General features: G+C 55.1%; 2 long non-coding RNA genes across 5 annotated transcripts; one reads left to right on the top strand and one right to left on the bottom strand.

Annotated features, from left to right (window-relative positions):
- Nucleotides 1-236: 236 nt before the first annotated feature.
- On the bottom strand, nucleotides 237-13,015 carry LOC112660219 (uncharacterized). 2 transcript variants are annotated; one of them, XR_004813878.2, is made up of 3 exons: nucleotides 12,806-13,015; nucleotides 7,592-8,662; nucleotides 237-926 (listed from the first exon to the last, which is right to left on the bottom strand). It is a non-coding gene; the product is annotated as an uncharacterized LOC112660219 (long non-coding RNA). The 2 variants fall into 2 exon arrangements; XR_003136773.3 differs by lacking the exon at nucleotides 7,592-8,662.
- Nucleotides 13,016-13,089: 74 nt separating this feature from the next.
- On the top strand, nucleotides 13,090-17,374 carry LOC112660218 (uncharacterized). 3 transcript variants are annotated; one of them, XR_004813875.2, is made up of 2 exons: nucleotides 13,090-13,251; nucleotides 14,520-17,374. It is a non-coding gene; the product is annotated as an uncharacterized LOC112660218 (long non-coding RNA). The 3 variants fall into 3 exon arrangements; XR_004813877.2 differs by lacking the exon at nucleotides 13,090-13,251 and adding an exon at nucleotides 13,948-14,083; XR_004813876.2 differs by lacking the exon at nucleotides 13,090-13,251 and adding an exon at nucleotides 13,948-14,106.
- The last annotated feature ends 497 nt before the right edge of the window (nucleotides 17,375-17,871 follow it).

Below are 17,871 nucleotides of genomic sequence, written 5' to 3'. Positions count from 1 at the left end.
TATTTACCCAGGGGAGGCCGGCTACCGTGTAGAAACTCTCTCTGCTCTGAGACCACCGAGCTGGGAGGAAGGTCAGTTTGGCGCCTGCGGAGAGAGTTGCCAGGCCCATCCCAGGCGAGGTGCCAGACATGCGAATGAAGAAATGGATGCGCAGCAGCCGTGGGACTGCCACTGCATGAGGGACCCAGGTGGGCCCTGCCCAGCAGAGCCCAGCCAACCCACAGAACTCAGGGAGATAATAATAAATTTGGATTTTAATCTACTAAATCGTGGGAGTGGTTTCTTACAGGATAACAGGTGGTGGAAACAGTGGGCGCCCACAGACCCTTGGGCTTCTCCTATTGTGCGCTCATAGAGTGTCACTGTGACTGTTTGTATTGGCAGGGAGGTGAGCTCTTTAACCCACACTCCACACCCCTTGCATAGATAGGGGGTGCGGTGGTTAGGGAGGGGTCACCTGCCACATTGTATTTCCTGGCTCCCTTTGCAACTTGGTAGGTCAGGTGACTGAGCTCTGACCAGCAGGTGAGGGGTGAAAGTGGTGAACACCGCACCATCCTATCAGAAGATAAGGAAGGGCTACAAAAATGTCCTGCTTGGGGGGACCTGGGTGGCTCATCCCATTAAATATCCAAGTCTTGATTTTGGCTTAGGTCATGATCTCAGGGACATGAGGATCGAGCCCCACGTCGGCCTCTGCACTCAGCACGGAGCCTGCTGGTCCCCCTCCCTCTGTTCCTCCCTCCATCCCCTCTGTCTCTAAAAGGAATAAAATCCTTATTAAAAAATGCCCGGTGTGGTCTTCCATACTTCTGCCTCCCTCTGCCTGTCGGTTGGGTGTGAATTTGAGAGCTGTAAGTTGAACGTGAAGACGCTTCCATCTGCCTGGGTTGCTGAGGAGATCTCTCTCTCACCTACAGATTGATCTGTGTGCCGAAGAGAAAACTTTTAGTTTAAGCCACTGAGACTTGAGGGGATGTGGTGGTTCCACTCTATGTTACTTAAAACTACAATCGTAAATTATGTGTTCTCACCCGCTGGACTGTAAACACCGCAAGAGCAGATACAATATCTAACTTGCTCACCCCTGTACCCCGAGCCCCAACCCGATGCCTGGGAGATGGAGGACATTTGATAAATAACCAGCGAGTGAATGAGTGCAGGCATTGGCTACTTATTTATTATTCTGTGGGGTTCTCTGAATCATAACTTGACCCTCAGGCTAAACTTTGATTGCCCGGTTGTCACGCTCACCCAGGTGGTAGTTACAGACTGTTTCCACCCCCCCCCCCCGCCCATGCATGTGTTGAAGTTCTACTTCACCAAAGTGCTAGTATTAGGAGGTGGGGCCTATGGGGAGGTAAGTAGGATTAGATGAGGTCATGAGAGTGGACCCCCCCCCCCCATGAATGGGAGTAGAGCCCCTCTAAGGGCCAAGAGAAAGCTTGCTTCCTCTCTACTGTCTGCCATATGAGGACACGATGAGAAGTCAGCAGTCTGCAACCCAGAAGAGGCTTCTCACCAGCATCCCACCATTGCTGGCACCCTGATCGTGAATTTCTAGTCTCCAGAACTGTCAGAAAGAAATTTCTGAGGTTTGCAAGCCAGCCAGCCTATGGCACTTCGGGATAGGCCAGACTAAGTGGTGAACCTGACATGCAAAAATCCCTCTGCTCCCAGAGCCTCCCTGGAGAGGCGGGAGCTGGGGAGTCCAGCTTCCAATTCCTCCCTTTGCTTTGGCCTGATTTTAATGACTGATGTTTTTCTAGGTCTTTTTTTTTTTTTTTTTTTAAGGTAGAGGAGGGTTAGGCGGGTGGCAGCTTCATTCTACTCAGAAGCTAAAAGGCTCGTTGATTTTTCTGATATCCTTTGAATGTGCCCCTTCTCCACAGACAGCTCCTCGCAGCTGTTAGGACTTCAAATTCCTCGTACATTGAGGGGGGCAGAGAAAAGATATGAAAGGCTTTTCAGCTGACACAAAAGAGGGGAAAAAAAGTGGAATAAAAACGACAATGTGGTTAATACATAAAACGGTGAAATTTCTGGCACTCACTGTATCATTAATCTGTCTAAAGTGGCTTTGATCTCTTCTGCTTTAATTAACTTGTAATTATAACATGATGATTTTTGCATTGGGTAGAATCTGGGAGCCGGGCCCTGAAAGGGACTTCAGCCTCCGAGCGGCATCACAAAGCAGGGTTTGCAGTATCTGCCTTTCAGAGACGCGCTTCCCACATCTGTGCTCATACGTGCACAGGCGCACACACGCCCCAGGCTTCCCCGCCACACGTCGCCACGGGACAGTAGCTGTGAGTTCATGCCAGCTTCCCAGACCTTATGTCTGAGCTGAGGGTCCCCTGGGCAGGGCGCCCTCAGGGTAAAGCTGGTGCGGGAGCAGGGACATATCATTTGTGAACGCGTCACCATGACAACCCTGGCAGGTGGGTACTATTAGTCCCATTTTCTGGATGAGGACACGGAGGCTCAGACAGGTTGATTCACCTGCCTAAGGACAGGGCAGTAGACTGACTTGTGGGCCTCAGCTCTTCACCCCATCCTTGCTGTGGCCTCACTGGGACGGGACTCTTGCCATTGGGTTTGGCCGTGAAATGTTTGTTTTGCGTGTTGGTGAAGGTGACCACATGTGCCCAGTGTCACCTTCAGGTCCCAGAAATGCCCAAGAGGCAGACCCTGAGTCATGCCCGTGGTGGTGGTCAGCCTGGATCAGCCAATACGCAGCAGACCTACAAGTGTGTGAGTATAGGAAATGATCCTGTGTAGGTCCTGGATTTGGGAGCAACAAGAGCTAAGCCAGACATTGGCGGAATTGGGATTTAAACCCAGCCCCAGAGGTCCCTCTGTCCCTAAAACCCATACGCTTTCCTCACTGCCCTGTGGCCTTGGAGCTGAGGGTCGCCGAGGCTGTCAGCCCAGGGATTCTCAGACAGGTGAGGGTGGTGGAGGGACACCAGAGCTCTGTCCCTGTCACCCCTCTATCCGAGCTGTTCCACTTCCATCTGTCTTCTATTGGCTGCTCTCTGATACTGCAATCAAAGAATGTGTTCTGCTGCTGAAACAACGTTTGAAAACCACATAGTGGCTCCCACCTCCTCATCTTACAAGTGAGGATACAGAGGCTGAGAGAAGGACTGTGGCTTGGCTGTGACCACAGCTGGTCAGGGGCAGAGCCAAGACTAGAGCCCACCCTTTCCAGGTCCCTTAGTCTGAGAATCACATCACAGAATATGTCAGGGGTCTTTGAGACAGAAGGACCAGGCAGGGCTACCGATGAGGTGTCAGGCAGCAAGGAGAGGCTCAGAGACGGGATGTCATTGGGCGTGTTGGCCTCCATCTCTCACTGCCCTGGTGGCTCTTACCTCCCTCCAGCCCCTCCACAAAATCTCCCCAGCTCATGGAGGAACTCCCTGGTATTACAGCTTATAGGGTTCCAGCTCCCTTGCACTTCTAATTACGTCATGCAAGGGGTAGCCTTTTTGTCCCAACCTGACGGTAAAGACCTCAGGGACAGGATTCCAAGTTTCATCTCTGGCTCCCTAGCATCCGGTTCAGGGCACAAAGCTGGTCCCTGGGCAAACTGTTGAATGACGTTCCCAGTTTCATTTAGTGCAGGGCTGGGAACGCGTGTCTCCAAGATCACATGTGTGTGGATGTGTCCCAGTGAGGACAGCAGGTGGGACGGGTGGACTGAACCCATAGTAATGAGTCAGTATCAGACCACACAAAGTGTCTTGTGAGCATCACCTCATTTAAACTTTCCAAAACCCTACAGGGTAGTCATTTCTTCATTCATGCATTCGTGCATCCAACAGGTATTTCTGAGCACCTTCTCTGAGTCAGCCACTGTGCTGGGCTCTGGGACACAGTGGGGTCCATGGTTTCATCTGACAAACCGAGGCACCCAGCAAGGAAGAGACTTGCCCACAGTTGCACACCAGTTTGATGTATCTGGGGTTCAGACCCACACGTTTCTCACTCTGAGTCCTTCTGCAGCTCTTACTGGCCTGGGACCTCTTTCCTGTAAGTCTCCCTGGCTTCTCTTCTTCCACCATGCCTTCACCACCCACCTGCTTAACCTCTGTCTTACTAGTTCCATCACTTGTTCATTCATTCATGCATGGACTCATCCATTCAGGTTCTTGCTAAGCTCCTGGCATGCTTAGACCTGTGCTGGGCATTGGGCACAGCACGTAATAGCTCAGCCAACATCAAGCCTGGAAGCCAACCTGGGATCTCTAGGTATTTTTCCAGGGGTGGTCAGCCCCAGCAGAGGTGAGCAGAAGGTGAGAGGGCAGGGGCATAAAGCACAATGTTGGGAAGCCTGGAGTATCCGGAGCAAATTGTGAACAAATGTCAGTATTTTTGGATGATCCACCCCCACCCCCCCCCACCCCCGGGAAAAAGTGGTATGCAAATGAGATGCAAAATGATGCAAATCAGGGACATTCAATTTAGGTCCAACGCTGCTTTTGGTAATAAGTCTGCAGCAGGGGTCGCAATGGAAGAGAGGGTATATCAGTTGGGCCAGCATTGCCTGTCTCCCAACCCTTAGCCCCGCCTTGGAGGGGGAGCACAGCTGTGCTGGAGCACTTGGGGTGGCCGTTTAAGTGGGGAGCATCATCACCCGGCTGGGCAGTGCGGCGTAGAAGAGGGAGCAAGTGCAGTCCTCGCTCAGTGCGGGCTGTGGTGGTGAGGTATCCAGGCAGGGGAAAGTGTGAAGGAAGATGTAAATCTGAAGAGTATGTCACCCACTGAGTGTGCAGGGTGCTGCGTGGGCTGGCGTGAGGGCAGGAACAGAGCCTGTGGTCATGGGGCCTAGGAGTCAGGGTGCATGGGCAGTGGGAAACAGGGGAAAGAAGACTGGAGATGTAGGTAGGCCCACAGTCTGAGGCGATTGGTCTAGGGCTGGAGTGGAAAATCCAGATGCCTCCAGGGGCTCGTATTAATGAGAGAAACCGGCTGTTGTTTGCATTTTAAATACATGGAAATATCCATCACTTCCACAAAGAAACATACTCTCTTTATTTTCCTTCAATCACGAGGCCCTCAAGGTCTAGCTTTCATTTGCCAACTTTTGACAGAGACAAGTACAGAGGAATTTCTCTAAAATAAGGAGACCGAGAGCAAATAATAGATGGTGACTAGTGCTCAGGCATGGAGTTGGGGAAATGGGAGTGGAGAGGACTGTTGTCACAGCGTGGGGATGGCACAAGTCCTAGGCTCATGGGCAGCTGCTTCTCAGACCCAGACGGTCGGTGCCATGCAGGAAGGCAAGGCACAGGATCCTCTGATTTTTCAAAAGAAAATCTTCTGATTTTTCTAAGCAATGTTTAAATGTTGGCTCAAACTCTTTTTTTTTTTTTTTTTTAACGCATGGTAGGATCAAAAAGAAAAGAGAAGCCACAAAGAAAGGTAAAAGAAATGAAAGAAGAAAAATCTCGAGGCCATGAGCCGCCAATTGAGGCCTCTGTGGTGGAGGAGGGATTAGGGAAGGAGAGAAAGCTGGAGGAGCGGAGGTCATTTTCATGGTAGCTGCAATTGTCATAATTTAGGGGATGTGAGCGCCCTGGCACGGCAGTGAGAATAACAAGGAGGGAACGTGTGAAGATGTATCAGTTATCTCTATGCTGCGTAACAAACAACCACAAAACGTCAGCGGCAGACTATTGTTAAACACGAGTCTGAGTCGGCTGGGTGGTTGTGCTGGATGAGTGGACCTGGGCACACTCCTGAGAGGAGGGCACACTCCTGAGACGAGGGCACACTCATTGTCTGGCCAGCTGCAGCTTGGCCAAGCAGCTCTCATGGGCTCTGCTGGGATCTCTCTCACATCTGGGGTCTGGCTGGGACACAGAGCTGTTTGGGCTCCAGCTGGGGAGCCCAGGAGTGTGCTTACAAAGGGTAGACAAACAAGGAAAAGACCAAAAGTGCAGAAAACTCTGGAGACATAGGCTCAAGATTGGCATGGAAGCAATTTTTGGCACTTTTGGTCAGACGAGTCATGTGGCCAAGCCCAGCTCCAAGAGGGAGAGAAACACATTCTGCTTGCAGGGGGTGGAGCTGCACAGTCAAGTTGCAAACGGCATGGATCCCAGGGCGGGGGAAGTAGGGCCATTTTTGGAATTTATTTATAAGAGTGTAGCTTTAGGTAAATCACCCACTCTGTCTGGACCTGCTTTGTCATCTGTAAAAGGAGAAGGTTGCATGGAATGATCCTTCCAGCTCAGCTAACCTGAGGACCCACCTCCTGTCAGGCCTCCAGAGTCCAGCTGGATTCTAGCTGGCAACAGTGACGAGAAGGGTCTTACCTCTGTCCTTCCTCTGCTGTGCCCAGGAAGTGACAGCCCAGGATTCTAGGCATCTTTCATCAGGGATCAATAGCTTTTTGCCTTCCCTAATGGGCTCCCTGAGGGTCGGCGGTTGCCGCAGAGCCATAGGGAGAGATGCATTAGCCCCCCTTGTGCTCCCAAGGGGCCTTCGTCCTTAATGGAGAGAGGGACATGGCTGATTCGGTCTCTCCATTGTTTGAGTATTAATGAGGCTTTTATAGACGGCACCTTGCTGGGTAGGGTGACACAAAAGATAGACTTTCTCACAGGCCCAGTTTCCATGTGTTGAAACCTGCAGGAACCTCATTAAAGGAATTCATCCCATCCATGCGTCCATGCATCAGTCCATCTGTCTGTCCATCCATCCATCTGTCTGTTCATCCATATATCCGTCCATCCATCCATCCATCCATCCATCCATCCATCCATCCATCTTAAGAACTTCTACGTGCCAGACAGGTGTAGACAGCACAGAGGTGAATAAAGCTCAGCCCAGCAGAGAGGGTGCACGAGGAAACAGTCAATGGACCATTCTGGGTGTTGGGTGGAAACTCCATCTAGGCTGAACACAGAGGGAAAAGATGTGGCTGGCTTTGTGCAGGCCCAAAGAGCTGCCTTCCAACACGTAAAGGATGAAGGGTCATCCCAAGTCAGAGTACAAACCCTGTCTTTCACGGGCCTACACTAAGATGCTGACTGGTGAGGGTCTTCATGGAAGAGCACATGGTGACGGGATGTGTGCTTGTGGGACCCATGGGGCTGAGCTCCAGACCTGCGGTTCTGTGGCCTCAGCCCCAGGGAATCGCCACTCCATCCTGCCCCTGCAGCCCCTGATGAGATGTATGTGAACAAAGGTCCTGAGCTCTTTGGCTTCATGGCCATCTGAGGGAAGGGTTGCTGAGCAGCCAGTGGGGTGAGCTCATCCGCATCAACGCTCCAGAGGGCTTGCCCCTGAGAGTAACTGGTCCAATCGGAAAGATCCAGGTAAGCTGGTGCATAGCTGTGGTTATTCATCTGGGCTCTAGGCACCACCCAGCTCCTCCTGCCATGGTGAGTGGAGGCCAGGAAGGGCCAGACAAGGGAGATACCCTCTTCCCCAGCAGGACAGAGCCCAGAGACGTGTTTACTTTTCTCTTGCAGCCCCAGAAAGATTCCTAAGTGCTCAAAATTGGGCATCCAATTTCAAGGAGACCCCTAACATCCCAGGACAAAATCCCCAACTTTAGGACTTTTAGATTAGTCACCTAATTAGACCTCCTGCTCAGACCAATAAAACTTCCTGTTATCATTAGACAAGGCCTGGTGCTCAGCCCCAGCCAAGATGAGAAGGGTTCTGAGACACTGCCTCCGTTATAACTGCGGCTCCTGGCCCCCGAGAGATGCAATCGCCCAGGAAGATGAAGGAACTCGGCCCTTTCTCTCTGTAGGCAGAACCAGGAGTTGCCTGGCAAAATGGAAATTTCACGTCCAACGAGAGTCTCTTCGCCATGGAAAATCTCGGTATCGATTCATCACTTATTGCTTCTCCAGTTCCAAAGATGGATTGTGTAGATATGTAAAATAAGTGTAACAAATAAAGGAAATACATTTAAAATGTACAAGAATTGGCCAATTTTGCAATATTTCACCTCAATTTTATATGCTGTCAAATATACTTGAAATACATGTGCGCTAAGCATGACAAATATATAGAAACTAAAGCTCTATTATTTTGCTGTAATGGGCCAGGGGAATAGCTCTGAAATAATATTCTTCTGTCTGCAATAAAGGCTTTTCTCTGAAGCTGTCTTAATGCTGTGAACAAAACCCAGAAATCTCTCAAGGGCTTCTTCCTTTGAATTAGTGCCCCTCACCATGGCCTTCTATCACGAGGAGTTTGGCAACCACCTGGTGGGTGGATGGGGACCTCACCCATGATGCAATGGGGCACGAGGAGCATGACACCCTGGCTCAGGCTGATAAGCATGGAGAGGGTGGGTGAGTGTGAGCATGCACGCCCGGTACTGCAGCGTCTGTATGGCAGGCACACAGTGCCCACCGCCCACCCCCTGCACATACACCTTGTGTGTCCCTCTCTCTCCTTGGGCAGTAGTCCTCGGGACAACCGGAGGCACACTCGCCTTGAGAGGTTGGCTGCAGGTGACTGTGCAGCATGAAAGAATTAGGCCGGAGCACGGGGCAGGGGGGGAGGGGGGCATCTAAAGGCACCAGGAAATCGGTCTCTGCAGTTAAACACATTCAGAGCTGCACTCTGCCATTCAGTGGCTGGGAGCTTCTGGAAAGTTGCATAACCTCTCTGAGACTCATCTTCTTGGCTATAAAAAAGAGAATAGTATGTTTGGCGTGATGGGATCGTTGTCACCCCACTACATGGAGACAGTGCCCCTGGAACTCGTACGGTGTGCTACCTGTGCAGCCGTACACGGCAGCTCCGCAGGATGTGAAGACCCTGGCACACAGTAGGTAGGAAACAGGTAAGAACTGTCACTATCACTGCCATTCTTGGGCCTCAGCACAACTACTTCTAGGATGTTGGATGTGGGAGGGGCCCAGAGGGGGCTGTTTGACCAAGAGATTAAAAAGAAGACCCTGGAATCAGACAGGCCTAGAGTCACATCTCAGCTCCGGCACTTCCCAGCTCCATTGCCCTGGGAAAGTTGTTTTTAGCCTCTGCCTGCCTCAGTTTCCTCGTCCATAAAACGGGGATGATGATGGAGCCGGTTGCCGTGAGGATGAAGTCTGATCGTTCAAGTCTGAGCCTTTATTGGTCAGGGTCTGGCAAACGGCAGATGTAGGAAATGCTAGTCTGCACAGGCAGCTGGATAGACAGAGGGACAGTACGGCCAGCGTGAGGCTGAGAGCAGTTGGAGGCAACACACCAGATGCCCCCACAGCAACCCAGATCAACTGCAAAGCCCAGGGCTGGGGTGGAAATGCCACTTAAGTGCATTGAAAATGCACGCACACAAAGCAACAATATGCATTTCACAAAAAAGACATACAAACAGAAGGATACACATAACACACCCCGGGAGGGTTGCCTGGGGGAGGAAAGAGAGGGAGTGGGGATAAGGGGCTCCGCCAACACGAAGAACGGATGGCAGAGCCAGGTCCTTCTCACGAGGTCTCTGGACGGCACCCCTTTGCCGAGCCGAGGCCTGAAGGGTCGCTCGGAAACCGTCCAGTTCAAGGGAAAGAGAGAGAAAGATAGAGCGAGCAGCCGGGCCTGTGGAGTCCGTGGCCGCAGGGGAGGGCGTCGTGGTCAACGGGGCACCCACGGGGGTCTCCGGGAAGTTCCACTGCCACGTGCAGAGCGTGTCGCGTCTGCTGACTCCGTCTCATGCGTGGTTTTGGAAGAGCTCGGAAGGCGGGCAGGCCCCACAGCAGGGCTGGGGGTGGGGTGGGGTGGGGAGACGGAAGGAAGGTCGGGGAGGAGAGGCCCCTGGGCGGTCACAAGCCCTGCTCCCCGTGCGGTGCTCAGGAAACCCGGGAGAGCACGGCCCAGGGGCTCGAACGCCTGACATTAAAGACCAGGGGGCTCATCTTACACTGGGTCAGAAGAAGGAGCTGGAAAGGAACCGGCTGACTTGTCCCTGGGTGGGAGTATGGGCATTTTGAGGGCCTGTCATCGGCAGGCAGGATGGGGAGGGAGAACTGGAAAATCAGGACTGGGGTGGGGGAGGCGGGGGGTCAGACATAGAGACATTAATGGATTCTGGTTGAAAATAAAGAAATGAATGAATGAATGAATGAATGAGTGTTCATCGTATGCAACACCTGCTCCCTAATTTGGTAGAATTTTTCATCTTTTCAACTTGTCCCTTTGGCTATAAAAAAGAGAATAGTGTGTATAGCCCCTTTGGGGCTGTGTCACTCAACCGTTGTTCTTGGTCACCTGTTCCTCTTTCTTCTGCTCCCCCCCCACTTTGCTTCTCTCCTCACCTGTGTCCCCCGTCTTGCTCCTCTGGCATGGAAGTGCCTCTCTGTGGACCAGTGCTGACCTCAGCCCCCGCAGTAAGAGCAAAAGTAGGAACAAAATCAAATTGCTCAAAGGATTCATATGCCTCAGCTGTCCATGCAGCCTCATGCCTTCCTGGGGGACAAGGGGCCCTTGGAGCCACCGATGGGACAGTCAGGGTCCCTGCACCCCAGGAGGGAAAGGCTTGGCCCTGGAGGTGTGGGCACACTCGCCCATTCCTGCATTCCTACAGTCCTGAAAGCGCACACACACACACACACACACACACACATGCACGGACACACAAAGACCCAAGGCTTGCCTTAGCAGCAGCGTGAGCATACGAACACGGACCCATAACACAGGTCCCAAAACAGAGGCGCACACCCAGACGCGCAGAGGCACAGTCCCACATGTACAGACGCACCCCTATACCCACCTGCACCGATGATGCTGAAGGAAAGATAGAGACACGCACGTGCAGCCAGGCGCCCACGCAGGTGAACCGGGAAGTTGAAGAGGAAGGCCCACCTCCCGACACTCGCCCTCATGCTCAGGTATCCAGCCTAACACGCCCACATGCAGAGAGCGCCACGCAGGTGCTCGGGCAGGTCCACAGCCAGTAGCCCTCTCCTCTCCCCGAGGCTCCACCTCCCCTCCCGGCACGCAGCAGGGGACGGGGCAGGCAGGGCAGGGGGGACACCGACAGTGTGCTGGGGCTGCAAGAGGCCGATGCAGAGACTCACGAGGGACCCTGGCAGAGGCTGCCAGAGACCACCTGAGCTCCATCCCCCCTTCCTGGGGTTGGGTCTGCAGCGTGTCCAAGTGACTGTGATAGGCGTTCCAGCTAATTCCGTGTGCTCTGTTGGTGGGAAAATTCCACTGAGACGGTGCATCCACGCGAGAGGTCTGCATGACTGAGATACCACTGCCCAGCCCTTCCCTAGCCGCACACGCCAGCCCAGGTGCCGTGGGGAGCAGGCCCGATGCTGAGAGGCCTGGGCTCTGAGAAACTTTTGCCAAGGCTTCCAGGGGCCCTGGGCACTTCCCTCAAGTGGGAAAGCTGGGTGCTGTCCTGTGTGTGCAGGGCTTTGGGGTGGCCATCACAAGCCCCGTGAGCTGGCATGGGGGGAGCGATGTCGGAGCGCCAGCCAGGCCATCTGATCAGATCACGCCATCTCATCAGATCTCAGCGCTGCTCTCCCTGCCAGACCACTGCCTCGGCTTCCGGCTTCCCGGCATGCCTCTTAGCAAGGGGAGCAGCCTCTGCGTATCTCCCAGAGGATTCTGGTGACAGATAAGCTCAGTGATGCCGCTTCTCTGCACAGAACCCTCCAAGGGCTTCGGTCCCAACAACATAAGGCTAAAACCTCATAGCTTTTGGATGCCCTTTATCGTCTGGCCCCTCAGTGCCCCCCAGCCCCACCCCATCCTGTTCTTCCCCCTTTGCTCTCTCTGCTCCAGCCACCTCGGCTCCCAGGCCTCTTCCTGCCTCAGACCATGCTGATCCCTCTCCTGACAATGCTGCTGCTGTCGAGCAGTGGTGCGACTCCCTTAAATGTCACCTCCGTGGAGCCTTCCTTGGACACCTCACCTATGTCTGCGGGGATCCTATTGCCTTGTCCCTGCTTCACTTTTGTCTGTAACACTTACAAGTGTCTAGCAAACACTGCACGTCACTCATTTTCCCGGCCTATTCAGTCTCCCCACCGTCACATGAGCTCGTAAGAGCAGGTCCGATGTGTTCTGCTCAATGCCTAGGGCAGGACTTAGCATGTGGTGTGTGCTCAACATATATTTACCGAACGAAAGGACCATCAGGGGAGGCAGGCATTCCATGCTCATTTACCAGATGAGGACGCTGAGGCCATAATGCTGCAGTAATCTGTCCAGACTCACAAGGCTGGCAAGTGGTAGAGCTTGAGTTTGAACTCAGATCCATCTGGTTCACAAGCCAGAGACTGCCCTTGTCCTGCCCGCCTACCGCCTGGGACTGTGTCCACAGGTAACCATGTGCCAGGTAAATGCCACACCCACGGTTGTCAAGCTCTGGTGCACATCAAGGTCAATGCCAATCCCCGGGCTCTGTAAGTCAAATGGTGTTTGCAGAACCCACTTCGAGAAACATGCATGGACATGTGCACGCTATTTGGACGGCTACACGCTATTTTCCCAAAATATCAAAGATCCAGGATGTCATTTGGCTAAACCATCTCACGATGTTCCAGAAAGTATTATTTCCTGCACTTCCTTTTCAAAACCTACCTGCGTGGGTGAGGACAGTGGCAGGGCCCCTCAACCTGCTTCTTTGGGACCTGGCTCTCTAGGGCTAGGGCCGAGGGAAAGCAACCTTGACTGAAGTCCTATTACGTGTGAGCACTATGCTGGGAGCCTGCCTGTGCCCACGAGGCAGACGCACATCGTCGCTACACGCGTGGGCCCTGGACCCGGTCCGCTCTCTCCCTCTTGCTCGCCGTCTCATCTTGGGCGACTTATTTACCTTCTCCGAGCCTCCGTCCTCCTATGTGCGCAGCGCTTGACTTTGTCACAGGGGATGGTCTCCAACATTCAACTGCTTTCTTTTTCTTTTTGTAACGGAACTGCCAACCTGTGCGGGGGCCACACGGTCACCAGCCGGAGACTACACTTCCCATGCTCCTGTGCGGCTACATGAGCCCACGTGACGGCGTTCTGACCAATGAGACTTCAGAGGAAGGTACCGTAGCTACTTCCGGGGTCATGCCCTTAAAAGAACAAGAAGCACCCTCCACTTCCGCTCTGGGCCCTGCCTGCTGGTGCCGACGCTCGGCCACGTGCGGACGGCGGCGTGACGCTTCCTTATCCGCCGGGACCCACCGTCACGCGGGACCGCGACGCCGTCAGCTCCTGTTGGCGCAGCAGCCCAGGCTGCGTCTCGACCGCAGCGCACTCTGGCCCCGGAGCGGGGTGTGCGGCGAGCTCGGCCTGTGGTCGGAGGGCGGGGCGTGAAGACAAGGGAGCTGGGGGGAGGGGCGGGAAGGGGGGAGGGAAGGGGGAGGGGCGGGAAGGGGGGGAGGGGAAAGGGGAGGGGGGACCTGGTCACCACGCGGCCCGTTGCCAGCCATCCCTCCAAAGTGGGTTGCTTCAAGCCGCCGACCCTCCCCCACCCACTCCCCTCCCGCCCTCCCTTCCCCCTCCCCCACCTCCACCTCGCCCCTGCCTCCCCCACTCCTCCCACCCGCCCCTCCCTCCCCCACCCGCCCCTTCCTACCCCTCCCAACCGCGCCCGCCTCCCCCTCTTCCCCACCGCCCCTCCTCCCCACCCTCACCCCCCTGACATCCATCCCCTCCTCCACCGCCTCTCCCCACCCCTCCCCCACCCTCGCCCCTGCCTCCCCTTCCCACCCCCTCCCCGACCCACCTCCCCACCACCTCGCCTCCCTTCCCCCACTGCCTCCCTCCCCTCCCCCACCTCCACCCCGCCCCTCCCTCCCCCACCCCGCCTCCCCTCCCCCCCCTCCCCCCCCCCTCTTCCCCACTGCCCCTCCTCCCCCCTCGCCCCCCACGTCCCTCCCCTCCTCCCCGCCCCTCCCCCTACCTCCCCCACCGCCTCGCTTCCCTCCCCCACTGCCTCCCCTCCCCACCCCACCCCCGCAACCCCCGAGCCGCTCACGTCCTCCAGGATGGACCGTGGCAGCCGAGTCCAAGCCTCCTGTCTGCCCCACCCGGGGCTGGGAGATCCTAGGAGGTCCAAGGCGGGGGTTTGCACCGCGACAGCGCACCTGCACGGGATCCGGGGGTGCGGTTACCTGTGGGCGGACGGTGCGAAGCAAACGGAAAGAGGGCGCGGGTCGTGGGCCGCAGCGCCCCTTCCTCGGGCGGGTCGTGGCCTGGGCAAGAGCCGCTGGCGGCGCAGGGCTTCCCGGGCCGGCACCTCCCGCCAAGCCTGGCCGCTCCTGGCTCTTCGTGCGCACGCGGGGAAGCGGAGCACGAGGGGGCGGGCGGGGCAGCGCCCAGACGAAGGCCGCCAGCCCCGCGCCGCGCCCCCATGAGCCGGGGGCAATTGCTCTCCCCGCGGGACCCGCCGCGGCCCCCGTCGTGCATCGTCCCCGGGCCCAAGTGCAAGGGAAAGACCTGGGGGTCTGTGAAAACAGTGCACGGAGGTGAAGGGGCACGGGTGGAGTCGGCGGCACCTGCCCCGACGCGCAACTCCCACGACCTCTGCGTCCTTCCAGGCAACGGGAGGCAGAGGCACCTGCGAGCCGGGACCGAGAACCCAGAGGGAAGCATCACCCGCCTGAGCTTGAGTCCGGATCCTGCCGCTTACGACCTGTGGGGACCCCGAGCAGGTAACTGGCCTCTGGGGCCCCGTCTCCGCATCTGTAACGGTCCTGCCTGCCCCACGGAGCTGTTTTAAGGTGTAGGCGAGCGAGTCGAACCGAGTGTGACAGTGGCGCCCGGCGCACAGCAAGAGCTCGGTCAGTGGCAGTCACAGCGACGACGGGGTGATGAAGGCCAACGGCCGAGGTCGCGGCGGTGGGTACGGAGCCTTTCCCCGACTCCCGGCTGCCCTGCCCAAGGTCTCCAAGGAGGGGAAGAGAGCGGTGGAGGAGGTTCCTGCAAGTGACAGACACCCGCTCTGCCCAGGCTGTCGGCGAGGGCGCAGCCGCGTGCCAGGCGATGCAGGGCAGTGTGACTCTCCAGGCGCCCGGGCAGGAAGGAAGCTGCGTCTCGGCCCCATCTGGGCTGCAGCACTGGCCGGAGCCCCTGCATGTGTGTGGCTCTCACCATGGCTTCAGCCTCTCCAAGCTCAGTTTTTCGTTACACATGGAGCTAAGGACACCGGTTCTGTCCTTACAAAGTTCACAGAAGGTAGGAGAAGTTCGGAGCACTAGGGTGTGTGGAGGCCGCTCGGGGAACGTTACTTCCCTGCCTTGCTTGGCTCTCCGGGCTTCCTCCTTCCCCCACCTCCATCTCTCCTCCCTTCCCCTGCAGTGAGCAGGTGACAGCCGGCAGGGCCTCTGGTCCAGCATCACTAAACCGGACCATTTTCCACCAAAGGGACCAGGTCCCCAAAGAAAGCCCTAAGAGCAAAGGTGGCGGTGTGGAGTGGGTGACTGGAGCCATGTCCCCTGACCCCCCCCCCCCACATAAATCTCTGGGAAAGCCATTAGCAGGCCCTGCAGCCCAGAGACAAATTACGAGGCAGAGGATCAATGTTATTTTTTCCACAAGCTGAATTCATAACGGTTTATGGCAAAATCGATGCAAATCTTCATGAATAAAGTGAAGGCAGGTGCATGTTGGAGAATAATGAAGGGGCTCGAGGGGGGAACCTCAGCCAATCAGCACTGGGGGTGGGGGGGGGTCCCAGGAGGAAGTCACTGGCCTGGCTGCCCTGGGGTTCGGTCCTGTGTGGTGCCAGGGGGCCCCTCCCAGACTGGCCGCAGGCAGCCTGCACACCCCAGGAGGAGGGGACCCGAGGGTGGGCGGGCAGTTCAGAAGAGATGGTACTTTCTGAGAACTTTGAGCTTCGTGCTTTGTGTTCTTACTCGATTCTCACAACCAGGCTCAGAGACTGATGCCATCATAACCCTCACAGTTCTGAAAACTGAGGCTCAGGGGAGGTGAGGCAACCTGGTGTCACCTGATTAATAACTGGCAGTGCTTTACTTTTCAAATGAGAATGGCCTGTCTGTCCTTTGCTTTCCTGTCTCTGGTCTCTGCATAGGCTATGGCCTCGGTCTCGAGGGCCCAGCTCCTCTTACCTCCACCTGAGAAGGAGACACTCATCAGCACTCACCACCTGGTTACAGGGCTGCTGGGAAGGCTGGTGGTGTCTGCCTGTCTTCAGCTGGCATCATCATGCCCTCCTGGTGGCATTTGTCCAGTGTGGACCCTCTTTCTAGGGAGGACTTGTCTCTCTCCTTAGGAGGCTGTGAGCTACTCTAGGATTGGACCGTATCCCATCTGACCATCTCTCAATCCATGCACCTGCATGCTGGCACTGACCTTCATCCTTCTATCCACCCAACTGTGCTCAGCCATCCGTTTGTCCACCCATCCATCCATCCACCCGTTGTCCATCCATCCATCCGGCCATCCTCCAACCTTAGGTTTCTCTTTCCATCTTTTAGTATTTAATGGGTGCACACTTTCAGTTTTGCAAGGTGAAAAGAGCTCTGGAGACGGACAGCAATGATGGTAGCACAACAGTGTGACTGTATTTCATGCCACCAAACTACTCATAAAAATGGTTACAGTGACACATTTCATGTCATGTATATTTTGCCACAATTAAAAATAAGTTAATTAACTTAGAAAACTATCTGGAGAGGCTGTCGTCATATCCTTTCTGCAGTACACCACGCCCTCCCCACCTGCTCCAAACCAAAGTCTTGGTGGAGCTCTACCTGGAGTCCTGCCTCCCCCCAACCTCACCAGCAGGTGACTCCAGCCCTCTCCAGCTCTCCCGCCTCCGGATTCGCCAGGTGCTCACACTCACTATTCACAGGATCTTTATGACAACGCCAGCCACCCCACAGTGAGAGTGTCCTTTGGTTCAGTGTTCTCTAACTGCTTTGTGCGGACAAAGCCCCCGCCCCCCCCCCCCCCCCCCACGTGAGCTACGTACTGCCATTTATCTCATTCTAAAGCTGAGGAAGCTGAGGCCCGGGCAAGTTCAGTGACTTGCCTGAGCTCCCTCAGCTAGTAGGGTAAAGGGGCAGGACTCTGGCCCAGCACTGATGACACGTGTCCTTAAAGCTACTAGGTGCTGCTCCCTACAAATCTACTTATTTACCCCCCACCCCCACCACCAGGCTTTGGGCTCAAGGTGGGGGCTGGGTATTCATGCTCATATTACCTGCCCCTGACCCAGCATGGATGCCAAGGTGGGGCTTTGTAACTCAGCGCCAGGGCCTGAGTAAGGGGCGGTCCCCTCCAGGGCAAAATTGCAGGGGGTATCAAAAATCTCAATGTAAGGGAAAAAAAAAATGTCAGTGTAAGGGAAATTCTATTTTAATGCAATCTTTTAAGATACCAAATTTAATGCAAAAAAAAAAAACCTATGATGAGCAAAATATCAAAATTTTAAATAAAGATAAGATCTAATCCTGCAGGATCCTGCCTCACTTGCTTACCTTAATCCCGATCCCTTTCTAACTGCCTGGGGTGCCCGGTTAAGATGGAACTGTGGCCGGGCGTGTTTTGGGGAAATCACTGACCCCGTTTGTTCTAATGAGTAGTCATTCCCCTCTGCTGTGAACCGTGTGGCGGGAACCACGTGCTGTGAGGCAGTGGAGCAAGGACCCTGAAGTCAGTCTTGGCTTGGCAGCCTATTTCCGGGCCTCTCTAGCTGTGTGACCTCGGGCAAGTCGCTTAACCTTTCTGTGCCTCAATTTCCTCCCCCGTAAATGGTGTGTCTAATGGTACCAACTTTGTAGTGCAGCCCCGAAAATTAAATGAGATAAAGCGTGTGAAGAGCTCAGCACAGCCACTGACCCTTAGCTAACAACAAAGGGCAGGCTCTGGTGAAAATGATCCAACCGATTCCTCCACGCAGGAAACAGAAAAGTAAGTGTAACG

This window comes from Canis lupus, chromosome 2, assembly GCF_003254725.2.
Source record: "Canis lupus dingo isolate Sandy chromosome 2, ASM325472v2, whole genome shotgun sequence".
Taxonomy (NCBI): Eukaryota; Metazoa; Chordata; class Mammalia; order Carnivora; family Canidae; genus Canis; species Canis lupus.
Note: the sequence above shows the minus strand (reverse complement) of the source record. Positions and strands in the feature narration are given on the sequence as shown.